Source organism: Odocoileus virginianus, chromosome 11, assembly GCF_023699985.2.
Source record: "Odocoileus virginianus isolate 20LAN1187 ecotype Illinois chromosome 11, Ovbor_1.2, whole genome shotgun sequence".
Taxonomy (NCBI): domain Eukaryota; kingdom Metazoa; phylum Chordata; class Mammalia; order Artiodactyla; family Cervidae; genus Odocoileus; species Odocoileus virginianus.
Window position 1 is genome coordinate 35784179 of NC_069684.1, and position 13166 is coordinate 35797344.

Sequence of the window (13166 nt, forward strand, 5' to 3'; positions counted from 1 at the left end):
TAACTTCTGCAAAAGGACTAACCTTTGTGTTCATTAAAGAATAGATTACAGGAAAACAGCTTTGCATTCACCTAGGTCATAAAATGTCAATAGGCCCCGAGGCCAGAAGATAATGTATAAGACACTCACAAAGAAGTTACTGTAAACACCCTGGTTTCCTGAGGGACAAGATGATGTAATGTTAAACTTTCTTCCCCTAAAAATGTACTAACTTAGAATATAAAAGCTACAGTAAAAAATAAAGATTTGCCAGACTCTGCCAGACCCTGCAAGCACCCCTGTCTGGTCATTCTCTCTCTCTCTCTCCTGAGGGTACCCCTGGATCCTGCTGAGGCTGGACCCTGGCAAGTGGCGCCACGAGCAGGGAACCCGAAGGTAATCCCCCCCATTGTTCAGTCTTCGGGACGGCTAGGACCCCACTAGGGTGCTGCAGGCCCCCCTGCATAAGATAGGTAGGGTGAGGAAAGTGGGTAGGCTTTAGGTTTCTTCTTTAAAACCCCACTAGGGCGCTACAGGCCCCTCTACATAAGAAAGGTAGGGTAAGAAAAGTGGGTACGTTTCAGTTTCCTTCTCTAAATTAAGCCTCTTCCTTTTTTCTCTTTTTTTCTTCTTCTAATTAGTCTCTCTCTCTCTCTCTCTCTCTCTCTCTCTCTCTCTCTCTCTCTCTCCCTCGCAGACTTGGTCCTATCAAGTCTGGTCTCACGTCTCTCTCTTGCCGACGCCGTTCATCCTGAGGGTACCCCTGGATCCTGCTGAGGCTGGACCCCGGCATATAATGTTAATATCCTTACTATAATCAGTTGTGAAGCTAAAAGAAACTTTCCTAAGCTATTAGTAATAAAAAGTATATTTAGGTCAACCAATATAGAGAAAAGATTAGTTTACTTTATAAAATCTCTCTAAAAGTTATATTATGAAATTATATGAAGAGGTGGCCAAAGTTCTGACCAACCTAGAGAGTCTATTAAAAAGCAGAGATACTACTTTGCCAGGAAAGATCTGTCTAGTCAAAGCTATGGTTTTTCCAGTAGTCATGTATGAATGTGAAAGTTGGACTATAAAGAAAGCTGAGTGCCAAAGAATTGATGCTTTTGAACTGTGGTGTTGGAGAAGACTCTTAAGAGTCCCTTGGACTGCAAGGAGATCCAACCAGTCCACGCTAAAGGAAATCAGTCCTGAATATTCATTGGAAGGACTGATGCTGAAGCTGAAACTCCAATACTCTCACCACCTGATGCAAAGAATTGACTCATTTGAAAAACCCCAGATGCTGGGAAAGATTGAAGGCAGGAGGAGAAGGGGACGACAGAGGATAAGATGGTTGGATGGCGTCACCGACTCAATGGACATGTTTGAGTAAGTTCTGGGAGTTGCTGATGGACAGGAAGGCCTGGCATGCTGCAGTCCATGGGGCTGCAAGGAGTTGGACATGACTGAGCAACTGAACTGAACTGAACTGATGAAGAGGTGATGAGTATGTTGCAGAAAAAACTTATTTAGAGGCAGTTAATAAAATTGTTATTTTTCTGATTTTTAAAATTGACATTTGAGGCTAATTTTGTATTCGGTTATCTTAAAGAAAACTTCCAAAATTGGTTGTTTTAGGTACTACAAAACCTAGATCTATCCTTGATATCATTTAAATTAGCAACTTAACACAATTTACTTAGTCACTTATTTCTCAGGAGGAGCTGTCATTTAGCTTTCTAACTAATGAAGTGGATGATGGGATTTTTATTTTGCTTGGGGGAGTCTATTTGGCTCCGCTGAAGTTAACATGGCAATGTTGTCTTATTCCCATTTTACAGATGAGGAGACTGAGTTTCAGAAAGGGTATGTGCAGGTCACAAAGTTGGTTAGTGACAGAGTCAAGCTGAGGACAGATATCTTTGGTAGTTAAGAATGAGTCTCAGTATGGAAGGGTATGGTATATAGAGAAGAATGGAAAAATGCTAAAAGGGAAGTTGAAAAAATTGGTGATAATAATAAAACAGTTATATATGTTTACAGTGGGTCAGACAATGTTCTAAGTACTCAACTCATTGATGTTCACAACATACGTAAGAGCTACCATTCTTATTCCCATAATTATTATTATTTTGGCCATTTGGTATGTGAGATCTTATTTCCCTAACCAGGGATCAAACCCATGCCCCCTGCAATAGAAGCAAGGAGTCCTAACCCTGGATTGCCTGGGAAGTCCCTTATTCCAATTTTACACATGAGGCATTTTAGACATAAATTATCTTATTTACCTACATTAAGTAACTTGCCAGAGATCACAGAGTTAGTATTGATAGAATGTTTGTATACTCGCTAAGTCATATCCAACTCTTTTCCGACCACATGCACTGTAGCCTGCCAGGCTGCTCTGTCCATAAGATTTTCCAGGCAAGAACACTGGAATGGGTTGCCATTTCCTTCTCCCGGGGATCTACCTGACTCAGGGTTCCAACCCTCATCTCTTGTGTCTTCTGCATTGGCATTCAGATTCTTTATCATTGCATCACATCTATAAATTTTTGGACAGTTTTTAAACTTCTTCAAACTTTTTTCTTTCTTTCCTTTTTTAGACCACACTGAGGCATGTTGGATCTTAGTTACCTGAACAGGGATTGAACCCATGTCCCCTGCACTGGCAGGCGGATTCTTAATCACTGGACCACCAAGGAAGTCAGAATTCAGTCTGGCTCCAGAGTCTATACTTGGAACGTTTAATATTTCCCACATAATGAGTCATTTCATCCTGGATCAACTTTGCTGCTTCATAAAATGTTGCACCTTGTTCCTCATGCACACATCTCCTACATCTGCTACCTTGGCCACTAGAACACCAGGAGACTACGTCTATGAGAAAACTCTCAATTACTCATTTCTTCATTCCTTCCATAAACACTTTGTGCTTGTACGTGCAGGTTGTTTGTAACCCAGGGACACTTAAGATGCTATGAAGTTAAACTTTGCATATTCCTGGCTCCATTCCAGGTCACTGGTCCTAAATTCAGATGTGTTGGTTTCTAACTATAAGAGTGAGGTGAGGAAAGAACTTGAGAAAAGGGGAGTTGAAAACACAGCTCTCCATCTTTGGATTCTGTGAGTTACATGTTTTTTTCTCGAGGCTCCACATCATCTCCCAGGATAAGGCATGGCCTCCAGGACAAGATGTGCCAGATTCTGGTTTTGACTTGCCAACCAGCTGGGTCAAATAAAAAACTTGATTAAGACCACTATTATATGTCAATTATACCTCAGTAAAACTGAAATGAAAACATAAGCTCAGTGTTTCTATTGTTCGTAAAGAAACTTCATGGATTTTTACTCTGCATCTCTCAAGTTTTTATTTAAAAGGAGCACTGATCAAAGATCTTCCATGAAATCACTAGCAGATGTTGGTGCTTCAGACAACCAGCAAGAAAGGTTCATCCTTAGCAAAAGAATACCTCTGTTATCTACATACTCTGCTGCTGCTGCTAAGTCACTTCAGTCGTGTCCAACTCTGTGCGACCCCATAGACGGCAGCCCACCAGGCTCCCCATCCCTGGGATTCTCCAGGCAAGAACAATGGAGTGGGTTGCCATTTCCTTCTCCAATGTAGGAAAGTGAAAAGTGAAAGTGAAGATGCTCAGTTGTGTCCGACTCTTAGTGACCCCACGGACTGCAGCCTACCAGGCTCCTCCATCCATGGGATTTTCCAGGCAAGAGTACTGGAGTGGGGTGCCATTGCCTTCTCCATCTACACACGCTGGATGCACTTAAAGAAAAAAGAAGGAAGAGGATGGGGAGGAGGACAAGCAATTCAATTTGGCTTGTAATAAAAATGTAATTACTTAGAATAAGATTCCTGTTTGTGTTTTTTTTCTTAATTTTAATAGCTTTATTGAATTGCAATCTACATACCATAAAATTCACCTATTATAAAGTGTACAGTGTGATCATTTTTAGTCCATCTATAGTTGTGCAACCATCCTCACCATCTAGTTTCAGAGCAAGTCCATCACTTCAAAAAGTCCCCTCGATCCCGCTTGCTGACTTTTACTATTTTACTTTATATATAAAAAATTATTTATTTATTTAGCTGCCTCAGGTCTTAGTTGCAGAATTGTTTACTTATGACATGTGAACACAGCTGAAGCATGTGGAGTCTAGTTCCCTGACCAAAGATTGAACCCAGGCCCCCTGCATTGGGAGTGCTGAGTCTTAGCCACTGGGCCACCTTGGAAGTCCCACCATTGTTATTTTATAACCTCTTCTTCTGGAGTTTTAGACCTTGACCTCAGTAGATACACTTAAAATGAATGCTATTTATGATTGCACTGCAGTTTGCAGGATCTTCTTTCCAGGCCCAGGATTGAATCGGGCCAGGCAGTAAAAGCACTAAGTCCTAACCACTGGACTGCCAGGGGACTCCCAATGAATGCTTTCTATATTGACTCTTGTTTCTTCCCAGGGCAAGAAGCTCTACTTTATTTTCTGAGATTTTTTACAGGATATTATTTCCCCTAATTTTCCTGGCCTCCCTTCTTTTGAAAGTCCTTCAGTTTGCCACAGATGACAGGTTGTTTCTGAGACTTACCTGATGTACTCATTAGTATTCAATTATATCTTCTGGGTGCAATATTTTGGGCCCTTTGCAAAACAGTCTTCTAACCAGTAACAATAAACAAGCTTTGGTTCCGGTTGTTTAACAGGTACATTTCCAATCCTATCTCCCTCCATGAAAATGTTTTCAGTGAATATAAAAATCAGTAGCCATAAAATTAGGTGAATCTTTCTTTTTTTTTCATGAGGAGTTGTAGATTTACCTCATCACTTTGAAGAGTGTTTATCTATGAATAAAAGTAAGGAAATGATCACCATGGAAATCAGGACAATGACCTCACTAGACATAAAGGACAAGGTTGTGATTGAGAGGTGACTAAGGTCTACTAATGCAGGATTCCTTGGAAGGTGAGGAATACACAGGCTTACCTTATAATCATCTTTATGCATATTTCTGTATATGTATTAGATTTCACAAGAAAACATTTTTTTTTAATAGAGAAAAAAAGATACCCCTAGAGAAATGGATAAGAGTTAAAGATCTTTCACTGTTTGTTCTGCTATTTTTATTGTTGGCACGATTTTCCAGAAACAAAGGCACTATCTCTGTGATTAAGTCCAGTTGCAGAGACATGTTCTAGAACATCACTTAAAAACCTGTTTCTCAGAATTGTGCAAACTAAAACTGTATCCTGGAACCTATACACATTTTCCTATCTCTTAAAACATAGATATAATGTTGATGAAAACATGATTCTTATGTGATTGCAAAAAATTGAAATGCCTGTATGTTTTACAGTTTACAGCATTGATTTGCCTTCTTTGTAATGGTTCTATTTCCTCTCCAATTGCTCTTTAAAAAAAAGTTATTTATTTATTTGGCTGCATCAGGTCTCAGTTGTAGCATGTAGGATCTTTGTTGTGACATACATGGTCAGCCGTTGCCTCAAAGGCTTAGCTGTCCCAAGGCATGTGGGATCTTATTTCCCTAGCCAGGGATCAAACCTATGTCCCTGCATTGCAAGGGGATTCTTAACCATTGGACCACCTCAACTGCTCTTAAACACACACACTGCTGGAAGTTGCCAAAGGCAGGAATATGCTGTCTTTATCCTTCCCTCATATTGAACTTATAGCCTTATAAAACAAAACAAATTATACTTTTTTGAATGCTTTCCCAAATTCAGTGTATAAATTTTTTTTTTTGCCTCTGTTGGGTCTGTTGTGATGTCAGCCAGGTCACATTTGAAGCTACTGGAAATATTAAGGGAGGAGAAGTAGGGGAATGGGACACAACTAGTATTTTTTTAATTTGTGATATACCTCACTCTTCTCCCCAACCCCCTTTTTTTTAATTAAAAAAATATTTTTTCCAAACCCCTTGAATCTGGTGTGAGTGACTTATTCTTCTGTGAGGTGGTTTCTTCTATCATGTTCCATTCTTATGCTTGCTGACACATTTATCAGTGCTTTTCTAAGAGCAGAGAGAAAGGAAAGTAGGTGACATGATGAAAATATAGACAATAGGAGTTTTATGCAGATAATACCTTTCACTTAATGAGGAAATGTAGATATTGACTTTGACAGTGGTTCATCTGATTGCAAACATGTTAAATCTTGTTTTTATTCAAATTCAACCGTTCATTCGGTTTTAAAAATTAAGTGAAACTTTCAGTATTAAATTTTAAGTACATATAACAGGAATAGAATTTTTTTTATTGAAAAGAGATGGAGTCAGCTCATTTGGCTGTAAAATGAAATGTGGGGTCAAGATGATTCAGCTTTTCAGGGGATCATGTTTTAAAATGTGGGGAAATACTGACATTAGTTGAGATCATTGGGAGGAAGGCTCTTGAGTAGATTATCTTCAGAATACCTGCCTGCTTCAGTGAGTCAGAGCAATGCCCTCCAAACCAGAAGTAATAATCTCTTTATCCTGTTGGTTTCTCTAGTGCTTTCCTGGAACTTTTGTGCGCGCGTGTGTGTGTGTGTGTGTGTGATCTTAGTTCTCTGACTGGGGATTGAACCCAGGCTTTCGGCAGTGAAGGTGCAGAGTCCTAACCACCAGACTGCAGGGGAATTCCTCCTTATAATTTCTTTTATGGCACTTAACACTTTGTGGGCTTCCCTGATAGATCAGTTGGTAAAGAATTCGCCTGCAATACAGGAGACCCCAGTTTAATTCCTGGGTTGGGAAGATACTCTGGAGAAGGGATAGGCTACCCACTCTAGTATTCTTGGGCTTCCCTTGTGGCTCAGCTGGTAAAGAATCTGCTTGCAATGCAGGAGATCTAGGTTGGATCCCTGGGTTGGGAAGATCCCCTGGAGAAGGGAAAGGCTACCCACTCCAGTATTCTGGCCTGGAGAATTCCGTGGACTGTATAATCCATGGGGTTGCAGAGTTGGACACGACTTAGTTCCTTTCACTAACACTTTGTACCATTTCTTATAGTTGTGTATGTGTTCTGGAGTTTGTTTTTTAACTTTTACATTTTTTAATTTTATTGAAGTATACTTGATTTACAATGCCATGTTAGTCTCAGGTGTTCAGCACAGTGATTCAGCTATATAAATATATATGTGTATATACATATATTATTTTTCATATTATTTTCCCTTATAGGTTATTGCAAAATATTGAGTATAATATTGTGCTATACATAGATCCTATTTTATATATAGTAGTGTGTATCTGGGGCTTTCCTGGTGGCTCAGATGGTAAAGAATCTACCTGCAATGTGGGAGACCTGGGTTCAATCCCCGTGTTGGAAAGATCCCATGGAGGAGGGCATGGCAACCCCCTCCAGTATTCTTGCCTGGAGAATCCCATGGACAGAGGAGCCTGGTGGGCTACAGTCCATGTGGTCACAAAGAGTAGGACACGACTGAGCGACCAAGCACAGCACAACACAGTGTGTGTCTGATAATCCCAACCTCCTAGTTTTTCCCTTCCTCCCCTTTCCTTTCTGGTAACCATAAGTTTGTTTTCTATGCCTGTGGGTCTATTTCTGTTTTGTAAATAAATTCATTTGTATGTTTTTTTTTTCAATTCCACATATAAGTGATATAATATGATAATTTATCTTTCTCTGTCTTGCTTACTTCACTTAGTATGATAATCTTTAGTTGCATCCACGTTGCTGTAAATGGCATTTTTTCTTTCTTTTATATGGCTAAATAGTATTCCATTTATATATGTATCACATTGTCTTTTCCTATTCATCTGTTGATGGACATTAGGTTGTTTCTATGTCTTGGCTATTGTAAATAGTGCTGCAGTCAACACTGGGGTGCATGTATCTTTTTGAATTACAGTTTTCTCCGGATATATATATGCCCAGGAGAATTGTATATGTGTTTGATTTCTCTCCTTGACTGTATCTTGTGGGTGCGAGAACACTTAGCATGTCTTATTCACCAGTTCATCTTTGTATCTTGCATAGTGCTTTGCTCATCGTAGGCTTTCGATAGGCTTACTCAGTTCATGAATAGATGACAGACTGAGTCAGCAGCACTGGTTTTCTTTCTTGGCTTTGGTTAACCACATCTGCTGAGTATATCAAGCAACCCCAGACATGAGGCAAAACCAAGTAATCTTATGAAAATAAAACCATACTCCAAGCAAGAGAAATTCTGAATCTTAAGCCCAAGTAAGAATCAGAATAGACAAATTTCAAGTAGTTCACTCTTAGAGACATTAAGTGAATCACAGGCATTACCTGTGATGATAGGCAGAAATGATACCTAATGATCTACAAGCCTTCATGAAACAGTAGACATTCTATCATGGTATCATTTTTGGCAAGAAGACAGTGAAAAATCTTGAAAATTTCTCACATCAAATCCACAGCAGTAGCAAACAAGATACAGTCTTTAGAGGCTTTCTATAAGAAAAAGCTTGCTACTATTTTCCTTTCAAGAGGAAATGTGCGTATGTGCTAGTAACTTCAGTCGTGTCTGGTTCTTTGCCACCCTGTGGAGGCTTCTCTGTCCATGGAATTGTCCAGGCAAGAATACTGGAGTGGGTTGCCACGCCCTCCTCCAGGGGGTCTTCTTCACCCAGGATCAAATCCTCATCTCCTGCATTGGTAGGCAGATTCTTTACCACTAGTGCCCCTTGGGAAGCTTTTCCAATTCATAAGATAAGAAGGAAGGATTCAAAGAAGACATCAACAATATACAGAATCTACTTTTCCCTAAACATTCAAAAAGTTCCTTCTCTACCAACAATTCCCATTAAAATACACGACAGACTGTTACTTCTTCCACTATGAAAGGCAAAACACTTTTATCAACTTCTTCTAGCTACCATCCCATTTATTTGCTCTCTTGCCACAAAACTTCTCTAAAACATTTTTTTTCCATTTTAGTTTATTTTGGCTGTGCTGGGACTTAGCTGTGGAGCACGTGCTCTAGAGTGCACGGGCTCAGTAGTTGCAGAGCTCGGGCTCTCTAGTTGTGGTGCATGGGCTGCATCTTGGTTCCTAGTTCTCCGACCTGAGATTGAACCCCCCCCCGCTGCGTTGGAAGGTGGGCTCTTGACCACTGGACCACTAGGGAAGTCCCCTGCCACAAAACTTCTTGAGAGAGTCGTCTATCCTTGTATTCTTTCCTACATACACCCTGATCAGGTTCCTGCCCCATCAATCCACCAAAACTGCTATGAAAGTCATGAAAGAGCTGCTTGTTGGTAAATTCAATGGACAATCTCCATCTTCATCTTGCGTCACTTAGCAGCGTTTGAAACAACTGATTATTACTGCTTTCCTTCAACACTTTGTTCACTTGACTTAGCAGATACCACAGTCTCCTGGTTTTCCACCAACTACAGACAAGTCATTTCCCTTTGCTGATTTCTTTACACTCCTTGTTTCTTCACGTTGAATGTCCCAGGGATCAATCTGGAGACCTCTTTTCTTACTGGGCTTCCCTGGTGGCTCAGATAGTAAAGATTCTGCCTGCAATGCAGGAGACCCAGGTTTGATCCCTGGGTTAGGAAGCTCCCCTGGAGAAAAGAATGGCTACCCACTCCAGTATTCTTGCCTAGAGAATTCCATGGATGGGGAGCCCTTACAGTGCATGGGGTTGAAATGAGTCAGACATGACCGAGTGACTAACAGTTTCAAATTCTTACTACAGTCACTCATCTCATCTCATGACTTTGGATTTCATCTATGCATCAGAGATGCTCAACTGATATCTCTAGTCTGGATCTGTCTCCAGATCTGTATGGCCAGCCACCTACTTGACATCTTTACTTCAAAGTCTAGTAGATATCTTAGACTTAATATGCCCCAAACTAAACTCCTAATCTTCTCCCCCTTAAAGTCTACTCCACCCATAGTCCTCCCCATCTCAATGAATGGCAACTTCTCTTTCTAATAGTAGTTGGAATCATCCTTGACTTCTCTCATTTCTCATTTATTCTCCTGCCCCACTCCCAATTTCTGTTGGCTGTTTCTTCAAGACATATCCAGAGTGGCTGATTCACTTTGCTGTGCAGCAGAGGTTGACATGGCATTGTAAAGCAAGTATATTCCAGTCTCAAATTTTTTTTAAAAATCCACTCCTCTCTGCCTTCATTGCTGCCACCTTGGTTTGAGCCCTCAGCACCTCTTACCTGTACCATTGCATCTCTCACCTAACTGGTCTCTGTGCTTCTCTCTCTTGTTCCCTACAGTCTGTTTTCAATGTAGCATCGAGAGATCCTTTTAAAACACCAGGGAGATCAGATCACCTCTCTGTTCAAAATATTCCAATAGGTCCCATCTTAGAGTAAAAAGCCACAGCCACCACCTTCTACTTTCCCTAACACTCATTCTTCTTTGGCCACACTGGCCACTTGCCAGACCTATTCCTGACTCAGGGCTTTCTATTCCCTCTACTCCTTATGCTCTCCTCTGATGTCTACTTGGTTCACTTCTTCCATCCCTTCAGGTCTTTCTTCAAATGCTGCTTGCTGAGTTAGATCTTCTCTGACAACCTTTTTTTTAAAATTAATTTTTAATTGGAGTATAGTTGATTTATCTTGTTGTGTTAGTTTCTACTGTACAGCAAAGTGAATCAGCCATACATTTACACATGTGCATGCGTGTTAAGTCACTTCAGTCGTGTCTGACTCTATGTGACCCCTATGGACTGCAGCCCGCCAGGCTCTTCTGTTCATGGGATTCTCTAGGCAAGAATACTGGAGTGGTTTGCTGTGCCGTCCTGCAGGGGATTTTCCCAACCTAGAGATCGAACCTGCATCTCTTACGTCTAACTTGCATTGGCAGGTGGGTTCTTTACCACTAGCATCACCTGGGAAGCCACATCCACTCTCTTCTAGACTCCATTCCTATATAGGTCATTACAGAGCCCTGAATAGATTTCCCTGGGCTATACAATAGGTTCTTATTATTAGTTACTTTTTATATAAGTAGCGTGTACATGTCAATCCCAGTCTTCCAGTTTATCCCCCCACCCCATTATCCCCTTTGGTCACCATAAGTGAGTTCTCTACATCTGTGACTCAATTTCCGTTTTGTAAAGAGGTTCATTTCTATGACCATCCTCTTTAAAACAGAAACACTGATCTCCAGCATTATTCCCCTTTTTGGACTTATTTTAATCTATAGCACTTATGTTGGCAGACAGAAGAGGGCTTGGCACTGAGCCTGCGGCTCTACAATATTTAAAGCTTGGGGGGAGAAAGCAGCAAATGAACCTAAACAAGAGCTTTCAGTGAGGCAAGAGGAAACTCTGGAAACTGTGACCTCATGGAAGGCAATAATGGGGAAAGTGTTTTAGAAGTGCTCATCTGGATTGAATGCAACTGAGATGCTGATAAATATTGGACACAGAAGTGAAACTGGTCTTAGGAGAGCTCAACAAGAGAATTTTCTCACAATGGCACAGAGAGAGGATAGACTGGATTGAAGAGTAAGGGAGGAATGGAGATAATACGTATATATGTGTGATCAGGCGTGTTCCACTCTTTTGCGACTCTGTGGACTGTAGCTGCCAGGCTCCTCTGTCCATGGGATTCTCCAGGCAAGAATACTGGAGTAGGTTGCCATTACCTTCTCCAGGGGATCTCCAGACCCAGTGAACAAATCTGCATCTTCTATATCTCCTGCATTGGCAGGTGGATTCCTTACCACTACGTCACTTGGGAAGCCTGGAAATAACATGCAAAATACCTTTAGAGATGTTTTGCTGTCAAGAGAAGGAAAGAAAAGAGGCATAGCCCAAAGTTGATATAGGGTCAAGGTAGGGTTTTTTAAGTTAGTGTTCCTAGAGCAGAAATGTGTCCAGTGGGGAGACAGAAAATGATGGTGCATCATTTTCTTTGGTGCAGAAGAAAGGGGATAAATCTTGGACCAAAGTCCTTAAGAAGATGGGGTGGGGGGGAGGAATCCAGAGTTCAGGTCAAGTGTTGACCCTTGATGAAAGTGAAAGTGTTAGTTACTCAGTTGTGTCCTACTCTTTGCAACCCTATGGACCCCACAGCCCACCAGGTTCCTCTATCCATGGTATTCTCCAGGCAAGAATACTGGAGTCGGTTACCATTTCCTTCTCCAGGGAATCTTCCTGATGCAGTGATTGAACCCAGGTTTCCCATGCTGCTGGCGGATTCTTTACCATCTGAGCTACCAGCTAGTAGTATTCCCCGATGGTTCAGTGAGTAAAGAACATGCTTGCAATGCAGGAGACACAGGAGATGCAGGTTTGATCCCTGGTTGGGAAGATCTCCTGGAGAAGGAAATGGCAATCCACTGCAGTATTTTTGCCTGGGAAATAAATAAAATAAATTTAAAAATAAAAAGTTTTTAAAAAGTGGTGAGACAGCTTTAAAGGTGAGCTCTGTCAGAAATTCAAAATGTCATAAATCAGACTTCCCTGGTGGATCAGTGGTAAAGAATCTGCCTGCCAATGCAGGAGACATGGATTCAACCTCTGGTCTGGGAAGATCCTACATGCCATGGAGCAACTAAGTGCGTGCGCCACAACTACTGAGCCAACACTCTAGGGCCCAGGAACCACAACTACCAAGCCCATGCGTTGCAACTACTAAAGTCCATGTGCCCTAGAGCCTGGGGTCCACAACATTACATGCCACAACAAGGAGAAGCCTGAGCATCACAACTAGAGAGTTGCCCTGACTCATGGCAACTGGAGAGAAAAGGCCATGCAGCAGAAAGACCCAGCACAGCTGAAAGCAAATAAATACAATTATCTTAAGAAGTCATAAATCATAAAATGTTAAAGCAGGATAGGACATGGAACTCCTAGTAAACAAAATAATGTGGCATAATCTTCACAGTATCACTACTTAGTAAATAATAATTTATCTTGTGTTTTTTGAATACTCATTTTGTGCTAGATATTGTGTCCTTGTAATACATAGTCAGAGATATTTGGGTGATAGGGAAAGAATTCAGAAGGAAGATTCCTAATCATTTCCCCATTTCATTTGGGGCAGCCCATTTAATATTAACAGTTTCACTTTCTTCAACAACAGAATGAAAAGGATATTTCCTATGATATTTGAATATTATTATGGTGGAATGTTTGTGCCCCCTTTCAAGTTTATGCGTTGAAACCCCACCAACATAATGGTATTACTTCGGGAGGTTAGCAGGATT